Raw genomic sequence first — 24,799 nt, 5'->3', positions numbered from 1 at the left:
TGGCACAGTGATAAAGAATCTGCCTGCCAATGCAGGAGACGCAGGAGACGTGGGTTTGATCCCTGGGTGCAGAAGATCCCCTGGAGAAGGAAATGGCAACCCACTCCAGCATTCTTGCCTGGAGAATCCCATGGACAGAGGAACCTGGGGGGCTACAGTCCATGGGGTCGCCAAGAGTCAGACACGACTAAAGTGACTTAGCACGCATGCACACATACTGCCTCAAGCTTCAACATTTTCAAACTTCAAGACAAAACCAGTAAGTGGAGATGGAAAACCTAGGAGCACAGCGCTGATTGTAGTGTGGATCTGAGCTGGTAGAAGAGGAGACCACATCTTGTGAAATGAAATTAAAATCCCCAGGAATCAATACAATGTTGATTTTTCAAAGTGAAGTTTGTCTTTACACAGTCTGGCTTGTGTGTTTTAACGTTTATCCAAGTAAGGTCTATGCACGCACAACCCGATCTGAGAAAGGCATGGTGGTTTCTTCCACCAGTGGAACTTTCAGGAATCCAGGCCAGACACTGAACATCTTGTTCTGAGATTCCTGGAAAAAGCCTCGCTCCCCGGGGCCACAGCACACACAGGTGGCGGTGTGCCCCTGCACAGTGTCCGGCTGCCATGGCTGAGCATGCACTGTGGGAATACTTTCAAAAGCAGCTATTTGTTGTCAGTTATGGCATGAAATTCCTGATGATCACTGAAGGTCTAATTTATTCAGTAAAACATGAGATGGGTCAACTGCTGTCCTTCCATTTCACATTGCTGGGCTCAGGTCCTGTAAGAAGAGGAGGTGCCTTTCACTTCACTCAGATAATTTCTTGGTCATCTTAGGAGATTTCTTAGGAGGGCACAGCCACCCTAAGAAGGTACAGAGCTCACTGCTGCAGAGAAGCTTCATGGGGTGGGCGTCGGCCCCAAGGGGACAGTAACACTCATGCCTGTCCTTCAATGGGGCACCAGGGCCTCCAACCTGAGCTGGCCCCCGGTAAGGGCTCGCCTACAAGAGCAGTGTTTCCCAAAGTGCATTCTGACTTCGCCCTGTGCTCCTCTAAAAAGAGTTACTTGGTCCAATTATTTGAAAACAGACCCCCAGGGGCTCTAAAACTGATGTGAAGGATCTGAAGAGCCCAGCAATAAAGGAACTGGTTTCCTTTGTTCCACAGAGCGTGTTCGACATGCCTTTTATATTCTAACACTTCTCAACACCCCACAGAATTCTCTTTCAGAAATATCAGAAGTATCTAAGAGGCTGCAGAAAGAACACATTGGGGCCTTTGATGGGGAAAAACACCACATCTTGATTTTCACTCATCACCAATTAGAATTTGTTATTTCCTTCCATGATGAATGTAGGCAGCCCACCAAAGTGAAGGATACCAGCACCTCTGCCGCCAAAATAAATCTTTACGACTCCGTGAACTGTTGCCTCACCAGGCTCCTCTGTCCACAGGATTCTCCAGGAAAGAATACTGGAGTGGGTTGCCGTGCCCTCCTCCAGGGGATCTTCCCAACCCAGGGATCGAACCCAGGTCTCCAGCATTGCAGGCGGATTCTTTACTACCTGAGCCACCAGGAAAGCCAGAGAAGACAAGCCTGGCAGTAAACACAGTTATTGCATGGATTACACCCACTGGAAAAAGGGAAGAGCCTGTCTCACCCCAAAATAATGGTTTTCCTTTTGAAAACAGGTATTGTAAATCGCCGATGTCTGGTCTGCCAGCACAGAGAAGGTGAATTAGAATCACGCTGAAGTCAGAACTTGAGAGTTTCTCAAAGTTCCCAGATTTAGCATTACACCTGAGGCTGGCTGTTAGCTCAGCCCGCCAGGGTCTCAGTTCAGAGGTGCCGCGGAGCAGGGACGCCAAACAAGTGAAACAGCCCCTCAGCTTCAGCGCTAGCACCGAACCCAGCAATCTGATCTGTTAGCTGCTACAATGTCCTCACTAGTAGGAACATACAGACTAACTTCTCTCATCTTAGCTGACCTGCACACACACGCTTCCCAGAGCTGGAATACTGCACCCACCCCATGCTGAACCCCAGCCCATATGTCATGTCAGCAACATTTCCACTCTGCATGAGGTTTTGCTATTAGAAAAAAAAACTATCCTCTGAGTAGCTTAGGGGAGGGGAAGATGGAAAAGACCATGGGCTTCAGAGTCCAGAGAAGCAGGATCCAAACCATGGGTTTCCATTGAACTCTGTACCTTTGAACAAATGACTTAACTTCTCAGAGCCTATTTCTTCATTTATAAAACAGGGATGATGAAAACAATAGTATTGGATTTTGAGGATTAAATGGGAGAAGGTGGATAACTCACCGGCATATAGTAAACAGGGCTTCCCAAGTGGCTCAGCAGTGAAGAATCTGCCTGCCAATGCAGGAGACGTGGGTTTGATCCCTGTATGAGGAAGATCCCCGGGAGGAGGGCTTCGCAACTCACTTTGGAACTCTTGCCTGGGAAATCCCACAGACAGAGGCAGCCTGGAGGACTACAGTCCATCCCAAGGGGTCGCAAAAGAGTCAGATGTGAACAACAGCAACAATATAATAAATAAGTAAATTGTAAGAGTTTTTTCTAATAAGAAGCTCTCCTTCCCTATTTATTTTCATTACTGAAACAAGTTTCAATGCCGTATATATTTGCTGAAAACTGAAAATATCTCAGCCTAAAATTTTAAAGTTATACACATCAGGAAACAACTCCACTGTTCTCCAGAAAAAGAAACCGAGACGCACAGATGGTGGCTGAGTCCCACAGCCAGGTAACACCCCTTTACTCAGCTTCGCTCACACCACAGTCTTAAAGGCACTTTCATCTTGATTTAGTTATCATTTATCTTGCTAGGTCATCACAGACATCTCAAGTACAAAAGGACATGCTTTCACAGTATAATGACTCAACTTGGAAGGAAAAAAAAATTTTTTTAATGAAAGTAGCATTTGAAAAACCCAAGTTTCATACTCTTTATCATTTGGTATATTTCATTTTTCCCTAATTATATGTACCTAGTGACTTAGAGCAAAGTAATTCCCTTAACAAATAGGCCTTTTGCTCTAACTTTATCTGTATGAGAATAGAATAAAAATAAAAGTTCTTTTGTGGTTTATTCTATTATTATCAAGTGCTAATTGAGAAGGATATAATTTGCCTATTTTAGAAGGCTGTTAAATGAATTAGCTAATGATCAAGTACTTTTGATTTTAAAAACTAAATAATATTAATAGGAAGGAGAAGGCACTTTACCCTTCTCCATTTCAAATACCATCAACCGAAGAGGAGGATAAAAGAGAATGACATGAGGACCGTGTGTTAGAAACAGGAGTAGCAGTAGGGTCATAAGAGGTTCCTAACACCTGCATGCTCTTTGCTTATAGAAATTATGCTGAGGACTAAATCAGTGGTGCATACGTGGTAAACAGTCAATGACTGGGGCTTCCTTGGTGGCTCAGCGGTAGAGAATCGGCCTGACAGTGCAGGAGACACGGGTTTGATCCCTGGTCCGGGAAGATCCCACACACCGCGGAGCAAGCAAGCCCGTGGGCCACAACTACTGAGCCTGTGCCCCAGAGCCCGGGAGCCGCGTCCACCCGGTCCTCTCGCCACAGCTGCTGGAGCCTGTGCGCATCGTGGCCAGAGAGGTACCCCCACTCGCCATGACTAGCGAGAAGCCCAAGCTCAGCAGCGAAGACCCAGCCCAGCCAAATAAACAGACAAAACACAGTCCACGACTGAGCTGCTTTCCTTCAAGTCAGAATGTGGCTCTAGCTCTCCACTGCTGTGTACAAACCACCCCAAAACTAACCAGTGCCTCCCTGACCCACACGACGTGAGGCAATGGGGCTGGGGGTTCCTGTCCAAGATGGCGCCTTAGGTTCCTCAGGGTGTGTGACTCTCCTCTCTCTCTCTCTCTCTCTCTCCCTCCCCCCCCCCCGTCTCTCCTACTCTCTCTAACACACACACCTTCCAGAATCTCTCCACACCCCCTGGACCGTCACAGCCCAGCAGTCTCGGGGCAATCAGGTTTCTGACATGTTGGTCGAGGGCTCCAAGAGTTCCAGGGTCCGGGCTCCCCCAGACCTGGGCTCAGAAGCTGGCTTGGCATCCTTTGTCATATACTTTCAGTTAAAGTGATCACAGAGCCCACCCAGATGTCAGGGGACATAGAATCTCTCACAGTCAAAGCCCTTGTGGCCATACTAAATCCACCACAAATCTTCAAGGCAGTGGTTCTCAACCAAAGTGATTTTGTCTCCTAAGTGGTCATGTATGGATGTGAAAGTTGAACCATAAAGAAAGCTGAGCACCGAAGAATTGATGCTTGCGAACTGTGGTGCTGGGGAAGACTCTTCAGAGTCTCTTGGAGTGCAAGGAGATCCAACCAGTCCATCCTAAAGGAGATCAGTCCTGGGTGTTCATTGGAAGGACTGATGTCGGAGCTGAAACTCCAATACTTCGGCCACCTGATGCGAAGAACTGACTCATTTGAAAAAATTGAAGGCAGGAGGAGAAGGGGGTGACAGAGGATGAGACGGTTGGAAGGCATCACCAACTCAATGGACATGAGTTTGAGTAAATTCTGGGAGACAGTGAAAGACAGGGAAGTCTGACACGTTGCAGTCCATGGGGTCAAAAAGAGTCAGACACAACTTAAGTGACTGAATAACAAGGGATAAATAGTGATGTCTGGAGATGTTTCTGGTTATCACATCAGGGGAGGTGAACACTTGTGGTTTCCAGTGGACAGAGGCCAAGAAGTTTGCTAGGCACCCAGAAACCCACAAGGACCATCTCCCAACAGCCAGGAATCATCTGGCTCCGAATGGCAGTCGAGCCAAGATTGAGAAGTATCACTTTCAGTTGGTTTTCAGAGTAAATGTGGAGTTATTGTTAAACACCTCTCTCCCCAGATGCTCCTGGAGCTACAGGTTGGGTTTCAGAACAAAGACAGAATTCATCACTGAGGCCGCATTATTCAGTGATTTTAATTCAAGAGGAACACTGAACCTCTGGTGCATGCTCCACGAAGTGGGCAAACCAGAGGCAGATAAAGACATGGTGGCTGACCTTAGGAGAGGCATAACCCAGAGAGGGGAAGGGGGAAGAGCAGCAGGACAGGCGTGCACATCATTATCTGATACAAAGAAGATGAAAGAGACAAGGTCATAGATCATAAACAGTTCTTCCTATCTCCAGGATTCACTGTCTCCTCTGTTTCCTAGATGCACGGCAGTGGATCAGTCAACATCTGTTGAGTGAATAAATGGAACCGAGCCCCTATATAAGGATTGGGATTTGAGAAAATGCCTAGAAAGGCTCCTTATTGGAAAGGGCAGGGGCCCTTGCTGCCACCTCACCCAGGGTGGTTTCCAAGGTGCCCCATGACCTATCTTGGTGTCCCCTAAAGGCAGAATCAAAACTGTTTAGGGCCTGGCGGATAAAAGAGGTACAAAGGGAGCTTGGGTTCTCAGGGGGACGCTGGGACAGAGGTCGGGGACCCCTGCTATAATGTCCCCCCATTTCCTTGGACTGTGGTCTGTGTGATTCTTGGTTATTTCTTCACAGGGGTGAGCTGTTTAACTCTCATAAAAGGGCAGCCAGGAAGGGAGGAGGAAGAGAAGGAAGAATTAGAGGGGCAGAAAACAAACACCAGGGCTCCAGGACAGCGTCCACAGTGGGGTCCCCACAGTGGATAGAAGCGGCCTCAGATCAGAAGGCAGGGGACTGCCCTGGGGGCCCAGTGGTTAAGGATCCGCCTTGCAATTCAGGGGACATGGGTAGGATGCCCGGGCAGGATCCGACATGCCATGGAGCAGCTAAGCCCGCCCACCACCACCAGAGACCCCGTGTGCACAAGGAAAGGTCCCACGGGACGCAACTACGGCCGGACACAGCCAAGCAGAGACATAATTGTTTGAAGCGCCTGGCGCATTAAAAAATAAAAATCAGAAGGGAGGCTGAGATGCTGAGGCCTCAAACAAGGGGCCTCAAAAGCCCAGTTTAAGCCGTTTGCTCTTGGGGGAGGACTAGCATCTTTCATCTGGCTTGGAGCAGACGCCGCGTGCCTGCTGCTGGGCAAATGGTTGATTCAGGGCAGGAAGTGGGGGCCGATTGTTCAGTAAACAGGAAAGGACTGATTTTCCAATGAACCAGGAACCAGTATGGGGAAACTTTAATTTTTTTTTTTCTTAAGTTGGTTAAAACTTTCATCATAAAACCATACAATTCCTAGGAGAAAATATAGGTAAGTATTCTGATAAGTATGTAGAAAAGTGCATTTGAATTCTGATATGAAAGCTAGAGCCTATAAAGAAAAAGACTGAAAGTTTAAATACCTAAAACAAATTTTCAAAAAAGTTAAAGTATAACCCCTTTGCATAAAATCCATATAGTCGAAATTCAAAATGCAAACTGGAAAAAGTTTACAGAAAATATTCTATACAAATTATCGATATGCTTAATGCATTTTTAGCTTAGAAATAAATAATATAGATGGCATCCTGAAAAATCATAGGTAAAGGAAAGAATAAACTAATTGTAAAAGAATTTCCAATGAATATATGAAAAAAACATTCTTCACCAGTAAAAAGTACACACCAAAACCAATAAAATGCTATAATTATCTATCAAGTTAGCAAAAAAAATACAGAATACAAATTGTTAGATTTTTTTTAAAGTAGTTTAGCAAAGGCACTAATCATATACAACAATTTTGGCCCTAAAATTCCACTTCTAAAAATTCATCCTAGGCAAATTATTGCATAATAAACAAAGAACATAGACAGGGGATATTTATCATGCTGTTTATAGAAAGAAAATGCATAAGCAACCTAAATGTCCAACAATTAGCAATTAGTTGAGTAAATTATGAAAAACAGAAGGCATGTAATGCTATTTTTGTTCATAATGATCACATAAATGTACAGCCACTGATAGGAAGAGATGTTTATGATCTATTAACTAAGAAGAGCAGAATACAGAAAAGTATTTATAACATGATTCAGTTTTGTTTCTGAATTGATGGTCAGAAGGAGAAATATAAAGCCTGAAGTGTCTAGAAACATAGGGGTTTTCTCTGATTGGTGGGTGGGATACTGAGTGAATATTTTTTATTTATCTGAATTTTCTCCAATGAACATTATTTGTGTAATTTAAGTGCTTAACAGAAAAAAAAAAATCTTGATTATAGTGTTAGAGTCCAGCAGGTGCAATTGAAGATCCTAAGCACAGATGGAAAGCAGCCGACAGATAAAAACATGTGAACACGCGATTATGACTGGGGTTTCCTATGTAGGAAAGGAAAAAACCTTTTCTCTTCTCCCAGGTTCCTAGCTGGGATCCTTGTGACAATAGACAGATGAACAGAGAAAATATGCTGGCGTTTATTAGCATGTGTCTCTCACATAAACATGGGAGAAACTCCGGGAAGAGTAACTCAAAGAGGTGGCTAGAACTTGGACTTCTTGACCATCTCAGCTAAATCAAAGAAAGCATGTGAGGGAGGGTGGCCGGGAAACTATGGGAAATGAGGGGAGGCTTGCTATGCAATTTAAGGCAGTGTCTCCAGCATGGACCAGAGTCTCTCAGGATTGAGAGACATCCTTCTCTTTCCTGGTGAGCTAGAGTCCATGGGGGTCACAAAAAGTCAGACGTGACTGAGCAACTAACACTTTCTCTTTCTGGTACAGAGTAGGAGACATCTTTACAAATGGAGATTTCCCTTATAAACACAAATCTTCTTTGTTATTGTTGTTCAGTCACTAAATCAGGTCCTGCTCTTTGCAACTCCATGGACTGCAGCACGCCAGGATTCCCTCTCCTTCACTTTCTCCCGGAGTCTGCTCAGACTCATGTCATTTGAGTTGATGATGCCATCCAACCATCTCATCCTCTGCTGCCCCTTTCTCCTCTTCGATCAAGAGTAGGCTGTGCACAGGGTCTTTGGTGGTTGGGTCTCCTAAACTTGATGAGCTTCCCTGGCCCCCTTAATCTTGCCTCAGGTGGTTTCCTAGATGCTCCTTCTTTGATTAGTAACTCTTTCTGCCCTTTGGAACTCAGAAAAGGTCATGGAGGCTGGAGTCTCACATATGAGAAGTGGGGAACAGAGAGGCCTCTGTGCCCAGGAGCCCCCCAGGGCCCTGTTTGGCATCAGAAGGGAGGCTGGGAAACAGGAAAGCTCTTGCACGGGCTCCAAGGAGCCTCCCTGAGAGCCATATCTCTTTTCCTCTTTTATGTCTGTTAGAAAACCAGGGGAAAGCAATTTCCATTTCCCAGGATTAACGTGAGAACCGGTCAACGGCAGGAACTGAGTACACTGAGCTCTGTGTAGTCTGCTTTCACACTAAGTGAGCAAGCTGAACTAGGAGTGCAATTTCACATTTAGAGGGGGCTCAGGCCCCTGGCATGATGCTAGTGAGGTGAGGCAGAGCAGGCAGGCCCCCCTTCAGGCCCTACCCTCCCGTGGAACTAGAAAAATAAAGCCAGGTACCTCTCAAAGGAGATGTTTTAAGTCAAAGCCCTGCCTAATAATAGGCCATGTTTTATTTTTTAAATACCATTGACCTGTGATCTTATGGGTATCAGGGATGCCAACCCCACTTAAAAGCAGCAAACATTATAATGATGGGCCCAAGGAACTAAGGAAAATGAATATTAAAAAAAAAGAAAAGCTAACTTCCTGCAACTTGAAATGAAAAAATATCTATTAAGCTCCTCCTGGATCAAAACAGTCAATCCTAAAGGAAATCAACCCTGAATATTCACTGAAAGGACTAATGCTGAAGCTCCAATAATTTGGACATCTGATGCAAAGAGCTGACTCCTTGGAAAAGACCCTGATGCTGGGAAAGATTGAAGGCAGGAGGAGAAGAAAGTGACAGAGGATGAGATGATTCGATGGCATCATCAACTCAATGGACATGAGTTTGAGCAAGCTCCGGGAGATGGTGAAGGACAGGGAAGCCTGGTGTGCTGCAGTCCATGAGGTCACAAAGAGTCAGAAACGACTTAGTGAATGAACAAAAACAAAAGCACTCGTTTAAGGCATAGTTCCTGCCTTCAAGGAGCTTGCAGTTTTATCAAACTTCTGTAGTTTCAACAGAGAGAAAGTTGGAGAGATGAGGAAGGTGGGGAGAGAGAATATCTAAAATCTGCACCAGATATCTGTGCCTCCATTACCTCTCCAGTTCTCCAGATCTACAGAAAAACAAACAAAAAGATTAAAAAGTCTAACCCTCTTGGACTTCCCTGGTGATGCAGTGGTTGAGAATCAGCCCGCCAATTCAGAGGACACAGGTTCGATCCCTGGTCCAGGAAGATCCCACACACCCGGGGCAGCTAAGCCCATGTGCCACAACTATCGAGCCCACGTGCTGCAACTACTGAACTTGCTCCCTAGAGTCCATGAGCCATAACGAGAAAAGCCACTGCAATGAGGAGCCTGCCCGGCAACTATAGAGTAGCCCCCGCTCCACCGCAAGGAGAGAAAGCGCACTCACAGCAACCAAGACTCAGCCCAGCCAAATAAGTAAAGATTTTTTAAAGTTCTAACCTTCGAAACTGACGAACTGCCTTCTTGTGTATTTTATCTTTTCCTGCAAGAAACAACCTTCTACTAATATATTTTTTCCAACCAGGCAGGAGAGTGAATGTATTCAAAATGCACGCACACACACACACACACATGCGCGCACACACACATTCTATAGGCTATATACAAAACACCAAAAGAGAAATAAGCTATCTGGGTTTAATTTATGTTTTCTTAAATATTTTATTGATGTCCTGTGACTTGCTAAATGCAAATATATGAAGGTGCTCATAGGGGAGGAAATGTTTAGTCCCCCACAACTACGATTTCAGTCTATCATTTACTGCATTTGAATAAACAGAAAAGCCATCTAAACCTTTTGAATTTAATACATTTTAATGGTCCTTTTATATTCTTCCAAAGTGCCTTCATACTTACATAATATAATAAACTACCCACCTGATTCAAATGCTCCCACTGCCTAGTTAGATGTGGAATTTGAGGCAGCATGCCAGCTGGGGAAGAATAATAGCAGCTGTTGTAAATCCAAATGAATTTTTATAGGAAATGATATGAACTTCACACTGGATAGTTAATTACGCTGTTTATTGCACACCTGGGGACTGAGTTTCATGACCTGCCACCTTGATCAGAAATGGAATAAGACATCCATGAATCTATCTGGGTGATAGAGGCATGTCATCTGTATCTAGTTATTGGAAAATTAGTTCAATCCAAACATGGGACTTCCTGGGTGGCTCAGTGGTAAAGAATCATCCTGCAAAACAGGAGACGCAGGTTCGATCCCTGAGTTGGGAAGATTCCCCCTGGAGAAGGAAATTGCAACCCACTCCAGTACTCTTACCTGGAAAATCACATAGACAGAGGAGCCTGGTGGGCTACAGTCCATGGGGTCACAAGAGTTGGACACGACTTAAAGACTAAACCAGCACCACCAAATAATAAGCTAAAAGGTGAGCTGAAATGGAGGCATTTCTTAATCAGGCAGGACCAACTCCCCAGCACAGAGTCGCTGAAAGCCTCTGAATGCTACCCGGGAGGCTGCTGGGAAAACGGGCTGGAGTGGGAGGCCCGCTAACATCACCAGCACTAGATCTAATGGCCAGATCGAAAGCTGAGTTTGGTGCTGGTAACAGAATATCGGAGAATGTCTAAAAGGGACCACAACAACATTTCCTGAAAATGCGACTGACACTTCGGATATTATTTTAAGAATGTGCTGAAAGTTCACAGCCGTCTCTCCAGTGTTTCAAGGACATCCTGAAAGAGGCCGTGACCCATGTTAAGGTCCACGTGAAAGCAGACAGTCACTTCTGAGGCCTGAGAATTCCCTCCACCCTCATTCTGAGTGTGTACAGTGCAGAAACTCAAGAAAAAAAGTGCTGATGGTCCAGAAAGGCATATCTTTGTATCTTCTGAATAATCCTCACAATAACTGTGCAATGAGTGTTATTAAGCCCAGTTCAAAATTGTGGAAGCTGAGGCTGGGAGAGAGTGGATACGACTTTGTCCAAGATGCACAGCAGAAAATGCAGAAGACCGTCTTGACCCCAGATCCGGGACTCAGGTGTCACCCTCCTCTCTCCGGCTCCCGTGATGAAGGAGCCAGCTTTCAGTGACGTGAAAGCAGCTGCCTTGTCCCTCTCCTGTTCGCCTATTTCTGACCCTCTAACCTTGTGCTCGGTTGCTGAGTTGTGTCCACCTCTTCAACCCCATGGACTGTAGCCTCCCAGGTTCCTCTGTCCATGGATTTCCCAGGCAAGAACACTGGAGTGGGTTGCCATTTCTCTCTGTAGGAGATCTTCCAGACCCAGGGCTGGAACCTGCGTCTCTTGGATCTCTTGCATTGACAGGCAGATTCTTTACCACTATGCCATCTGGGAAGCCCCCATACTACTTGATCTTAGCCAAAATGCCTCTAACCTTTTTAAAAAAACCTAACTCTAGGCATGTAATCACTAGAAAATTGAAACTGCTAAATTACGCTCTCCTGAATGCACACCATGCGTTGTCTAAACTGTTGATTCTTTTCCTGGATAAAAAGAAGTAAGGCCAGCCTTCCACCTCCATAGTCCCCCTAAGCGATCCTGCAGGCAGATCACTCGGGCAAGATGATCTCTAAAGAGAGAGCTGGCCAGTCTGCACGCAGTGGAGAAGGAAGCGGAACCTAGTCCCCTGCCTCCAGGGGGGAGGGGAACCCTGATTCACTGGGGTTCTTTATCCTCCAATTTTCCCTTTAAAAGTTGGCCTGGCTGAACAGAATCTTTGGAGTTGGTCTCTGGACACGAGTCCACCATCCTCCCAGATCGCTGGTTTTGCTGATTAAAAGAACATTCTTTTCTACTGACACTTTTCCTCTCGATATTAGCATATGAGCAGTGAACAGCCAGCCAAATCAGGTTGGGTTACAAATCCAGATGATAAAATACTGGACCAGAGCATATGGGGACCTTAGACCTTTGAGCCCACTGAGGCTGAGACCATCTGTTTCATAAGCCAGAGTCTGAGAACACCAGGGCCTCGCTGGTGGCTCAGACGGTAAAGAATCTGCCTGCAACACAGGAGACGTGGGTTCGATCCCTCGGTCAGGAAGATCCTCTGCAGAAGGAAATGGCAAACCACTCCTGTATTCTTACGTGGGAAATCCCATGGACAGAGGAGCCCGGCGGGCTACAGTCCCTGGGGTCACAGTGAGTAGGACGGAGCACGGGGCCCCAGGGTCCTGCCCAGACAGCGGGATTGCAGTGATGGGCCTTGAATCTCATCCCCAGATCTTTACAGCATCTCTTTATGTCTGCCATCATTTAATACCATTGTTTAATATCTGAGCCATACATTTAAAAGGGAGTGGGAAGGAAGATACAGTTTCCTTTTTTTGATATTAACAAGTTTGATATTAATAAGTTTTGGAGCGATTTTAGGTTCATAGCAAAATTGAGGAAACAGCACAGAGAGGTTCCACGTACCACCTGGACCAATGTGGTCTGGCAGGACACACGGCGGGACACACGGCGGGACACACGCGGGACACACAGCTGGGAGACACGCGGGACACATGGCGGGGCACACGCGGGACATGGCGGGACACACGGCGGGGCACACGGCGGGGACACACGGCGGGGCACACGGCGGGGCACACGGAGGGGCACACGGCGGGGACACACGGCGGGGCACACGGCGGGACACACGCGGGACACGGCGGGACACACGGAGGGGCATACGGCGGGGCACACGACAGGGCACACAGAGTGGCACATGGAGGGGCACACGACGGGGCACACGGAGTGGCACACGGCGGGACACACGGAGGGGCACACGGAGTGACACACGGTGGGACACACGGCAGGACACACGACGGGGCACACGGAGTGGCACATGGAGGGGCACACAGTGGGGACACACGGAGGGGCACACAGCGGGGCACACGTGGGACACACGGCGGGGCACACGGCGGGGACACATGGCGGGGCACACGGCGGGGCACACGGAGGGGCACACGGCGGGGACACACGGCGGGGACACACGCGGGACACACGGCCCTGCCACCAGCACCCTGCCCAGGGAGGCACACTTGTCACGGCGGGCAAGCCACCACTGATGCAACATTATCAACCCAAGCCTGTAGTTTACATTAGGGCTCATTCTTTGTGTCACGCATTCTTTGGGTTTTAACAAATATATAATGACAGATAAGGGCTTCCCTCATAGCTCAGTTGGTAAATCACCTGCCTGCAATGCAGGAGACCAGGGTTCGATCTCTGCATTGGGAAGATCCCCTGGAGAAGGAAATGGTCACCCACTCCAGTATTCTTGCCTGGAGCATCCCATGGACAGAGGAGCCTGGCAAGCTACAGTCCATGGAGTCGCAAGAGTCGGACACAATTTAAACCACCACCAACTAAACCACCACCAATGACAGATAAACACTGAGCATTTGGGGACAAACAAATACTGTATTACCAGTTACTTTGAACAAATAACTGACTCCATTATCCACATGTTATTTACACCTCCCCGTCTCAGTCAAGAGATAACTGAAAGCAACTGTCCAGATTTTCTAATGCAACCCCTGGCAAGACTTTTGGGAGTTTTTGCTTCTATTTCCCAGTTGGGCACTCTCTGCAGCCTAAATTTCCAGCATGACTTTGACGCTTGCTTGCTCCTTCAGTGTGTATCATGCAGGCCTATAACCTGATGATGAAACAAGTACATGAGTAATTTACAGGAGCCAGTTGCCAAGAGGCTGCATGAGTCAGGGCTAAGGTGTTGAAGGGCAGAGCTGGCTGATTGTAGCCTGGCGATCCAGCAGGTTCAGACATGAGAGGGTGTGTGCACGTGGGTGTGAGCGTATGCCTGCATGTGCCTAGGCTGTGCATGCTTTGATTAGACTCCCTCGGTCTGCAGGGACAAGAGGCACGAGTCTGCATTGGGTGATAGGATTTAGTAGAAAATATGCAGAGAAATGAGGACCGGCAGGTGTAGAAGGAGGCCCCTTGGGGGAATGGATTCCGGTTCAGAACACACAGCGTGTGTCACCCACCCTCAGCTTGTTCCCAGGTTACTGTGTGGTGTCTCCACTTCTAGGCTCATCTGCTGCCCTGTGCCCCCTCCCTTTGACCGGATCGATCACCACCCATCCAGGGGCTCCTGAGCCTCGGCTGGCCTGTGTCCTGCTAGGCCCGGGATGGGGAGATCACCGTTTAAATGGGGATGACCCTGGAATGAAGAACCATCCCCTGGGAGCCCATCAGCCTCCTCTGAGAGGCAGAGGATGTCATTTGAACACTGGGACCCCATCTGAGAGCCACTAAGGAACAAGGTAAGCCCTCTCTCAGCACCTCTATGGTCTCCGTCTGCAATATCCTGCCTACTTAAACATCTTTGTCATCTCTGGTCTGAAGTCCAGAGGAGCCAGTCTGGTGGTTTATTGGGCAGCCACCCCCTTACCAGGCCACTCCAGGAGCTGCAAGGTGCCAACCGGATCAGGACCAGGGTGTACAGTGCCGTCAGCAGGCCCTGACCTGGCCCACATGGCCGGGACCACCCTCCCCATGAAGCCTCTCCTCTGTAGGCTCCAGGCTGGAGGAGCCAAGGAAAGAGCAGCTCCTCCAAACACTAACCTCGTGATTAGCAAATGCCCCAGCATCTGCACCCCCAGGCAGGAACCCCAGAGAGCTGCTGCAGGGACTCGGCTCCCCATATCCCAATGATTATCTCAGAATGAGCCTCAGCAGCCAAACAGTGGAGACAACCCAAGTGCCCATCACACGTTAATGGGTAAACAACACACGTTCTGTCCACACAATGGAATGTTCTTCAGTCACAAAAAAGAAGAAAGGACTGAAAAATGCAACAAGATGGATGAGCCTTGAAAAACACACCAAGTGACACAAGCCAGGCAGGAAGGTCAGTCGGTGCAGCATTCTCAGTTCAGTCTAGTCGCTCAGTCGTGTCCGACTCTTTGCGACCCCATGAACCACAGCACGCCGGGCCTCCCTGTCCATCACCAACTCCCAGAGTCCATCCAAACCCATATCCATCGAGTTGGTGATGCCATCCAGTCATCTCATCTTCTGTTGTCCCCTTCTCCTCCTGCCCCCAACCCCTCCCAGCATCAGGGTCTTTTCCAATGAGTCAGTTCTTCGCATGAGGTGGCCAAAGTACTGGAGTTTCAGCTTCAGCATCAGTCCTTCCAATGAACACCCAGGACTGATCTCCTTTAGGATGGACTGGTTGGATCTCCTTGCAGTCCAAGGGACTCTCAAGAGTCTTCTCCAACACCACAGTTCAAAAGCATCAATTCTTCGGCACTCAGCCTTCTTTATAGTCCAACTCTCACATCCATACATGACCACTGGAAAAACCATAGGTTTGACTAGATGGACATTTGTTGCCAAAGTAATGTCTCTGCTTTCTAATATGCTGTCTAGGTTGGTCATAGCTTTTCTTCCAAGGAGCAAGCGTCTTTTAACGTGTAGGATTCTACTTACCGGGGAGGAGGCACCGAGTGGGGCCCAAAGGCAGATGTTGCAGAGATGCTCTGCAACTCCAGATGGTCCCCACTCTTCCTCCAGCCCCAGGTCCGGCTGGTCTTCCTGCCAGAGAGCCCTGCTCACAGCGCAGGTCTGAGCAATCGCTTGGTGGAGGCCCTCAGAGGCCCGGGGCACCTCATGGAGGCACAGGAGTTTCTGCAAACCCCACATGTGGGCTCCAGCCCCACACACCCCGACACTTTCCCACCCGCTCTGACTGGTCCCAGCACAGCGGCGCAAACACAGGATGGGCGGTGATGTTTCTGTGACCCTTCCAGAGCCCCCCACACCTCCCAACCTCTCCATCTGGGGAGGCCCCTGCACCCACACCTCATCCCTTATTCCCAGAACATCGCGGGGCTCCTGGCTTGTAGACAGATCCCACCCAGGGTCCCAGGGAGGGCTGCCCTCCATGAAGAACGGCCGTCGTCTTCCTACCTGACCCGGGAGCAGCCGATGAGGTTACGGCGGCCGATGTCTAGGGAGCCCGGCACAGCTCGCAAAGCGCTTTCCACGCACATCTCACCTCCACAACCATCAGGGATGCGCGATTCACTGGAGAAGAGGAAACAGGGGCTCACAGAGAAGAGGAAACAGAACTGAGCTGGGGGGAGGCCAGGCCTGCCTCCCTCTCCCTGGGGCGTCTGCTCGCTTCCCCGGGCTCTCAGCTTAGCAGCGCCCCGTGCCTGGGTGACTGGGCAAGGGTCCCAGCCAGCAACTCTGGCCCGGTTCCCCATGGATTCGCACATACTAGCTCCTTGGCATCCCAAGTGCACACGACCCCCGGGAATCCTACAAAGCTGGCCTTTGTCTCACAAGCGATGATTATGGAGCTCGTTAGTGCTACCCTATCCGTCTTCCACTGTTGGTATTGACTTTCGGATTCACCCATCGCAGAGCATCTGGGCACACGTCCAAGACAGATGTGCGCTTAATTACATCCCAAGCCTCCCCACTCTGCACTCACAGGCGTGTGTCCCCGAATCATTAATCAGGCGAACGTCAGGGTGGCCCCGGGGCCCTGGAATGGCAGACAGTGAAAGTGGCTAAACTCCCACAGGTCCCTCCAACTTGGAGAGTCAGTGTCGGTCAGACACATTCCTCTAAGGCGCCTTCAGCTCTGGGACCACAGCGCTGACTCATGGAGAGCCCCGGGCGCAGAATACACCAAGGTCCACACTACAGTGAGGCTCGCTGCGGCATTCACCCCAGTCCCGGGGTCTCCTGAGGACACAGTCCCAGTGTAAACCCTTGGGCAAGGCTCCGCACCACACCCCGCGTGTCCCCCGAGGGCAGCAGCAGGAAAGCCCATCCAGTATCTGTCCGCTCGCGGGTACAGACTCCCGCCCTCCCCCAGGGACCAGCGGCAGGGCACCAGCCCACCGCTCCCGAGGGGATGCATCTCACTCCTGGAAAAAACTCTGGACTCGAGTTGTGTCCTAAACAGGGCCACTTTGCCCGCAGCCGGGGGACTTCTATCAGTGACTGGAGACGTCTGGGGATGTCACAAATGGATAGGGTGGCCACGTTGTATGAAGGGTGTGACTTTAGCACGTGGAACTGGCCACTGGCACCAGTGGGGACGCCTCCATGGGCCCCTGGTCTGAGGACGCAGGCCTGAGCCTGGCACTTGGGATGGGCACAGCCTGGGGCCCTTCTGCTCTGGATGCCTCTCTCCCACTGAGGCTCCGCCCAGTCACCTCGCCTGACTCCACCCGCATACCTGCTCCCTAACCCCACTGTCTCTCCCCGGGGAAGGCCCCCTGTTCAGTTCAGTTCAGTCGCTCAGTCGTGTCTGACTCTTTGCAACCCCACAGACTGCAGCATGCCAGGCCTCCCTGTCCATCACCCACGCCCCGAATGCCCATCCGCTAGGCGACCCCTGCCCTGCTGCCTGCTTCCTCGGGGCTCCCTCAGGCGGTGGTCACAAATTTGTTGTCACCTTTACACAGAGTTTTTCAGCTTCTGCATGGGGCTGTCTGTACCTATTCACGGAGTCTTTGAATCCTCAGGATGAGAGAGGCCAGGGGTTAGCCTCCTGTTCAGAGTCTAGGCTACAGGATGCAGCACCTGGGACCTGTCCTGAACCCATGCCTCCCTAGGCATCACCCACAAAGACTCTGGCCACCTAGGACCCGTCCTGAGCCCATGCCGGCCTGGGCATCACCCAGAGAGACTCGGGTATAGCTGGTGGATCAGGGCTCCACCAGGCAAAGAGCTCAGAGCTCTCCCAGAAGGATGAGCAGCTCAAGCTGGGGACCAGGTGAGCAACAAGAAAGGCAGACTCTGGGCAGAGCTCTTCTGGATAAAGACAGGGAAAATGCCAGTGAGGAGAGGAGAGCCGCAGGAAGACACCCCCACGGAGGCACTGGACCAAGGCTGGTTCACGGCCCATGTGACTTGGCGGTGAGCCAGTTGGAGATCCCGGGAGGGGTCTGAGGGGCGGGACTCTTCCTGGAGGCGCTCCAACCAGACGGAGATGCTGGAGGTGAGAAGAGTCCCGGCGTGGGAGGAGAGAGGCTCGTGCACAGCCGCCCTCCTTACACTCCTCCCCCTCACCCTCCTCCTTGCGCTGAACCCTCCTCCCAGGATCCGCACGCAGGAAGGGGGGTGTGTGTGAGTCGCTCAGCCGTGTCCCCATGTCCTCTTTCCGTGTCCTCTTTGCAACCCCGTGCACTGCAGCCCGCCAGGCTCCTCTGTCTATGGGGTTTCCGTGGCAAGAATCCTGGAGAGGGTTGCCATTTCCTCCTCCAGGGGATCTTCCCAACTCAGGGATCAAGACTGTGTCTCCAGCATTGGCAGGCAGGTTCTTTACCGCTGAGCCACGCAGGAGGGTACAGTTTGTGCTCATCACACCTCACACCTAAAACTCAAGAAGCAGCAGCCCCCACCCCCTGACCCCGGTCTTCAGGGTGGAATCTGGAGTATGTCTGGGCAAGACCATCACGACAGTGAAGGAAGAACCCGCAGAACCAGTCACGTCCGAGGGCCCCGGCAGCTGGCAGAACCGCCCGCTCACTGTGCCAGGGGCCCTTATTTTGTCTTCCTGTCCTTGGAATTTAGGGCTTCCCAAGTGGTGCTAGTGAACCTGCCTACCAATGCAGGTAGATGTAAGAAACGGGGGTTCAATCCCTGGGTCAGGAAGATACCCTGGAGAAGGATATGGCAACCCATTCCAGTATTCTCGCCTTGAGAATCCCATGGACAGAGGAGCCTGGCGGGCTACAGTCCATGGGGTCACAAAGAGTTCGGACACAACTGACTTAGCAGGCACACCTTGGAATTTATTCCCGCTGATTCTCTCTGCCTCTGCTCCCAACAGAGCAAATGGGTCTGTGTGTGGACAAACAGCGATTTCTGCACTCCTGGGATGGGATCAGCTCAGGGTCTCAGCTCAGCCTCTATACGGAGGACCATCCGCTCAGCAGGTCCTTGCACAGCCCTGCCGTCCACAGAGCAACCAGCCACGGAGACGTCTGAGAGCCTCACCCGTGGAAAACGTGCGTGTGAGCAGAGGATGACATTTGGGAGAGAACAAAATAGCACAATATGTAGGAAGTGGTGAGGGAAGGATTATTTAATCCTCTTCCCCAGTGCTGGCCAGGCTCCAAGAGCAGTAGGCAGAAGACCAGTTTAGAAAAGTGAAAACTAATCTGAATAATGATGAGAGCGAGTGCTGGTGTCAGGAATCAGCCCAGCAAACTCATTTATAGCCTCATAAGTGAGGGAATAATTGAATCTCCCTGTGAAAATGAACATGCTGCATAAAAAGAGATCAAATTGGATTTCTCTCCCCAGGTCATGGAGCGGCAGCTCATATTTATGCTAGATGCAACGGATAAACAATTATGTAATCAAAGGAAAAGATCTTCTAACTTTTAAAGCCTTATACAAGCCATTTAATCGCACTCTGTGCATCAGATTCCATTGTAACTCATTCCAGGTTGTGTGGTCTGCCCCCAGTTTTTTCTTAAGTCCTGAAATAATGCTACATCTAAGGTCAGATTCTGAACGATATATGTTTTTATTAAAAGCAGAAGTACCGATGGGAGAGGGGTTTGGGGGAGAATGGATACATGTATATGTATGTCTGGGCCCCTTCACTGTTCATCCGAAACTATCATAAGATTGTTAATTGGCTACACCCCAATACAAAATGTCTTTGGTGTTAAATATATATATAAAAAGATTAAATTTTTTTAAAAAAGCAGACGTAATAAGTTGTCTTCCTTGGGTTTGGTTCTGCGTAGTGAGACCCTGCATTCATTCTTGAAGGAAGACACCCAGGTCTTATTCCGGGACAGTCACCTCTGGCAGGAGCATGACCAGGCCACTTGGAGAAACGACCACAGGGAACACAGTGACTCAGGTGTGCCCCCTCTCCTGGGAGACACTCCTCAAGTGCCTTTCCTGAGATCAATAGGAATGCAGGTGGCTTTGAACTTAGAAGGCACCCAAGGCTGGACAGACAAGGGATCCCCAAGGGTGGCAGGCCAGCGTGAGCCTGCGGGGCCAGGCTGGTCTCACCGTCAGAGTCAATCTCGCCTTCTCCACGGCTTAGAACAAAAATACTATTTTGGAACTAAAAAGAGCTCACTGGTCTCAGCACACCAGAGTCAACTGACAGGTGCTATGTAAACAAAATACACAGAAATTATCTGCAACCAGGAGGGAAAAAAGACTCAAACATCATCACACAGGAGGCAAGAAGATCACAGGGCAAGGGTCCTCGAGGTCTGGCCGCTGGTGCACAAGGCCAGCTGTGAAGCCAGGCCCTGCTCCCAGGGGCAGCTCGCTGGGTGGCCGGCGGCAGTCCGAGGACCAGCGTGGGCGGCTCCCTCACCCGCGAGCGCCACGCCGGGCATGGGTCTTCCTCCCCACACCCAGGGGCAGCCAAGGCCCAGAGAGGTTACCTGTCTTGGTCAGCGTCACACAGCTAGTCAGCCAGGCAGCTGGGGCCAGAGCCCACGTGCCCACCAGTCAGTGAGGATGCCAGCCCCGCCGGAGCCAGAGACTGCGCGGCATTTCTCCACCGGCTTCAAAGGCGTGTGCTTCTCGATCCCAGTTTATAGGTGAGGACAGTGAGGGTCAGCGGGTTAGGGGACCACTGACTCCAAGGCCAGGGCATCTGCCACTTGTGAGGACGGGGTGGGGGGCACCGAGGTGGGCCGCGTGCTGTGGTGGAGCTCTGCAGGGGCTCGAATACCTCAGGGTCTGCAGCTGGGGGGCCGCCGGGCGCACGTGACCGTCCGGGGCTTCCTCAGCCTTGACTGGGCAGGCGTCCCCAGCACAGGCTCCTGCCCCTGCAGCTTTCTCAGACATCTGAAATCCCAATCTGCTTCAAAACTCGGCCCATTGACACATTCTCCGGGACATCGCTGTGTGTGCACACATGTGGGTACATGTGTGACACATGCATATGATCACACATGCACACACCTGGATGCACACACATGCACACACCCATAGGAGTCCCACTTCAGTGGTCTTCTCAACTTATCTGCCTGCCAAGTTCATGGTTACCCTTCCAGATCCAGAGGTTAGCTCCTCCATAAGCTTTGCCCTCCCACACTTCTCCAATCATTTAATAACCTCAGTCTTCAGGATGGCCATAATAATTGGTTAAAACTTCCATCATGCTTCCTACCACTGGTCTGAATGCATGTGTGTATTCAGACACTAAACAGATAGACCAATGATAGAAAGAGAGATAAATAGATAGACAGATAGATAGATAGATAGATAGATATTGACTGGTCTACATTGATAAATATATAGATTGGTATAGAGGTAAGTATAGAGAGGTTAATATTTACATACAAATTTATATATTTATGTATAAATACGTCTACACAGGAACTACTATTTCTCAGCTCCAGCACTAACCATGGTACCTTCCACTAGTATTACCTAGTACACCTAGTAATAGTAATACCTAGTATTAATAAACCATGTTTTAGGTTTTGAAAATGTTTAGAGAGAGGATGGATGGATGAATGGAAGGACAGATGGAAAGAAAAGAGAGAGGGAGGATCCATGAGTGGATAGATGGATGAAGGGGGGATGGAGCTCAGCCTTAAAAGCACAACTAAGTATGGCTGCAGTCCTGTGAAAAGAGGGCATAAAATCAAGAAGGAAAGTCTGGGAGGGAGTTTCTTGTCTTGAATCGCACCTCAGTCAAAAATTCAGGGGAGTCACCTACGGAGACAGACTGAGCAGGCTTCCCCACTGATATTTACTGTCCACATTTACTGGCTACGTACCTTCCCTGCGCTTCAGTGTCCTCATCTGAACCACGTGAGCTGTGACAGCGCCTCCCTCCTAGGCATTCACTGAGCTGACACGCCCCAGGCCGTGAGGTAACAGGAAACACCTCCAAAGGTCTATGAAAGGTGTGACCATTTCTCAGCACAGAATGGAAGAGATGGAGAAAAAAATTACCTACGTAGCCTGGATGGGCTTCCCTGGTGGCTCAGCTGGTAAAGAATCCGCCTGAAATGTGGGAGACCCAGGTTCAATTCCTGGGTTGGGAAGATCCCCTGGAGAAGGGAAGGCTACCCACTCCAGTATTCTTGGGCTTCCCTTGTGATTCAGCTGGTAAAGAATCTGTCTGCAATGCTGGAGACCTGGGTTCGATCCCTGGGTTGGAAGATCCCTGGAGAAGGGAAAGGTTACCCATTCCAGTATTCTGGGCTGGAGAATTCCATGGACTGTATAGTCCACGGGGTCACAGAGTCGGACATGACTGAGAGACTTTCACTTTCACTTTTCACTTTCCCGGTGGGGAAATAAGACTAAATTGGAAATAGATGCTAGAGAATTGCTGCCAAAAACCAAAGGATTTTTAAAATGGAGCTTATATTTCATTTAAAACTCCCTAATGAAGAGAAAAATATTAAGGGGCTCCCTGTCCCATTCATCACTCTCTTTGGTGCCTCAAACTTGGCTTTCACATCCATCTGAAGGTCAATGTAACAGACAAGGCCTGCCAATCACCACACTTCCACCCATCATCTTAACAAGCTGCATCGCGTCCAATTTAGTTTAACTGCTCCGAGGGATCATTTTTCTTTTAGGAACTTCTTGTTTTCATTATTCCAATCAAATATGTCACCTCTTGCTTACTTTGGAGTGATCGTATCTACCAGAATGTCATCAGTTACTGCTTTCAGGATTTTTATGAACATTAATAAATGGTCACTGTGCTCATTTCTTAATTCAAACACATTTCATTAACCCTCCCAGGTGTCATCAGCATTTGCCCCATCTCCTGGCTCTGCTGTAGGTGAAAGTCACCTATTTATTTGGTTTCTCGGTTAGCCACCTGGGAGCAGGCTGAGGAGGGGATGCCTGGAAACACCTTCCACACCATGATGGTTTCCATTGTCCTGCCGTGTTCTCAACCTCCCTTCACTCCTCACTTTTTCTGCCTTTCAGAATGCCCGTGTTCGCTGACCCCAGCAGACAGAGAACTTCATAAACTTTAATCCTCTTTTCTAGTTCTTTCTCCCCACACGCTCCTGAAATCACTCCCCACACTGATTCCCCATCAAGCAGCCTCCTCCACAGACATTTTCAGAACAAATGAACACACACAGCATTTTTTTTTTTTTTTTTTTGCCTAGACAGAGCACAGATCCCTAAATAGAAGTAAGAAAATATACTCACTGAAGAATATCAAAACCAAGATACATGACTTATCATGTCAGGCTGGCCACAAAATTGAGAGAACTAATTTGGCCATAAACAGAAATGATGAATATCTTTTCCAAACGGAAAGGCCCAGACAGCAAGGCTATAAAAATCACATTACTATTGTTACATATTCATGTGATGAGAAATTCATCAGCAAACAGGCGCGCGAGAGGCCATAGCTTCTGTACATATGGAGACCATATGCCTCAGGTTTTCTGGGAAAGAAATATTATGTCCTGTGTATCCATACGTACAGTCACCCTGGCAGGGCCGTGTGTCCCAAGTTTCAGCTGAGAAAATACGGCCACTAGAGCTTACATTACCGCAGACCCCAGGCCGTGTGGGGAGGGCTGTGTGCAGTGAGGGACACACTGGCCGCGACCCTGGCTGGGGGGAGAGAGTCCGTCTAGTTATCACATGTATAGAGCCAGCAGAGGATATATACATAAAGACAGCACGTCTATGTTTTAATTTTAACAACATGCTTGTTTATTTACCTGGGCTGCGCCGCGTCCTCACCGCCGCACTCGGGCTTCTCTGCGCCTGCGCCCGCCGCACGCTGCGCGCCCACATCGCAATGCGCGGCTTTCTCACTGCGGTGAGCTCTCTGCGTGCAGAGCATGGGCGCTAAGACCCGCAAGGCTCAGTGGTGGTGGCACACGGGCTTGACTGCTCCTTGGCATGTGGCGCCTTCCCGGACCAAGGATCGAACCCATGTCCCCTGCATTGGCAGGCAGATTCTTTTTCTTTTAAATTAATGTATTTATTATAACTGGAGGCTAATTACTTTACAATATCGTGGAGAGTCCCTTGGACTGCAAGAGCCAACAAGTCCATCCTAAAGGAAATCAATCCTGAGTATTCATTGGAAGGACTGATGCTGAAGCTGAAACTCCAATACCTTGGCCACCTTATGGGAAGAGCTGACTCCTTGGAAAAGACCCTGATGCTCGGAAAGATTGAAGGCAGGAGAAGAAGGGGACAACGACAAAGGATGAGATGGTTGGATGGCATCACCAACTTGATGGGCATGAGTTTGAGCAAGCTCCGGGAGTTGGCGAGGGACAGGGAAGCCTTGTGTGCTGCAGTCCATGGGGTTGCAAAGAGTCGGACACGACTGAGTGACTGAACTGAACTGATCGTGGTGGTTTTTACCATACATTGACATGAATCAGCCACAGGTGCACATGTGTCCCCCCCATCCCGAACTTCCCTCCCTATTCCATCCCTCTGGGTTGTCCCAGTGCACTGGCTTTGAGTGCCCTAGTATCATGCATCGAACTTTGACTGGTCTGGCAGGCAGATTCTTATCCACTGTAACACCAGGGAAGTCCAATAGTATATATTTTTTAAAACCTTTTCAACTACAGCAGTTCAGGGGAGAAACAATTAGAAGCAATCATAGGCATTCCGCAGAAAAATGTTTTGTAGCAAGCATCTCCAAATACCTTTGCACTGGAGGGAAGTCTTGCCCTCTGACTGTGGCATTAGCCATTACAGGAACAGAAATAGCT

At 49.4% G+C, this 24,799-nt stretch overlaps 1 long non-coding RNA gene across 1 annotated transcript in view; it reads right to left on the bottom strand.

Moving 5' to 3' along the window:
- Positions 1 to 16,128, bottom strand: part of LOC122425854 — a 145,096-nt gene extending 128,968 nt beyond the window's left edge. Inside the window, exon 1 of the long non-coding RNA XR_006265030.1 lies at positions 16,029 to 16,128. This is a non-coding gene — a long non-coding RNA (uncharacterized LOC122425854). The remainder of the gene's footprint in view (positions 1 to 16,028) is intronic.
- Positions 16,129 to 24,799: the final 8,671 nt, after the last annotated feature.

The sequence above is a fragment of the Cervus canadensis genome, chromosome 23 (assembly GCF_019320065.1).
Source record: "Cervus canadensis isolate Bull #8, Minnesota chromosome 23, ASM1932006v1, whole genome shotgun sequence".
In the NCBI taxonomy this organism is placed as follows: Eukaryota; Metazoa; Chordata; class Mammalia; order Artiodactyla; family Cervidae; genus Cervus; species Cervus canadensis.
Note: the sequence above shows the minus strand (reverse complement) of the source record. Positions and strands in the feature narration are given on the sequence as shown.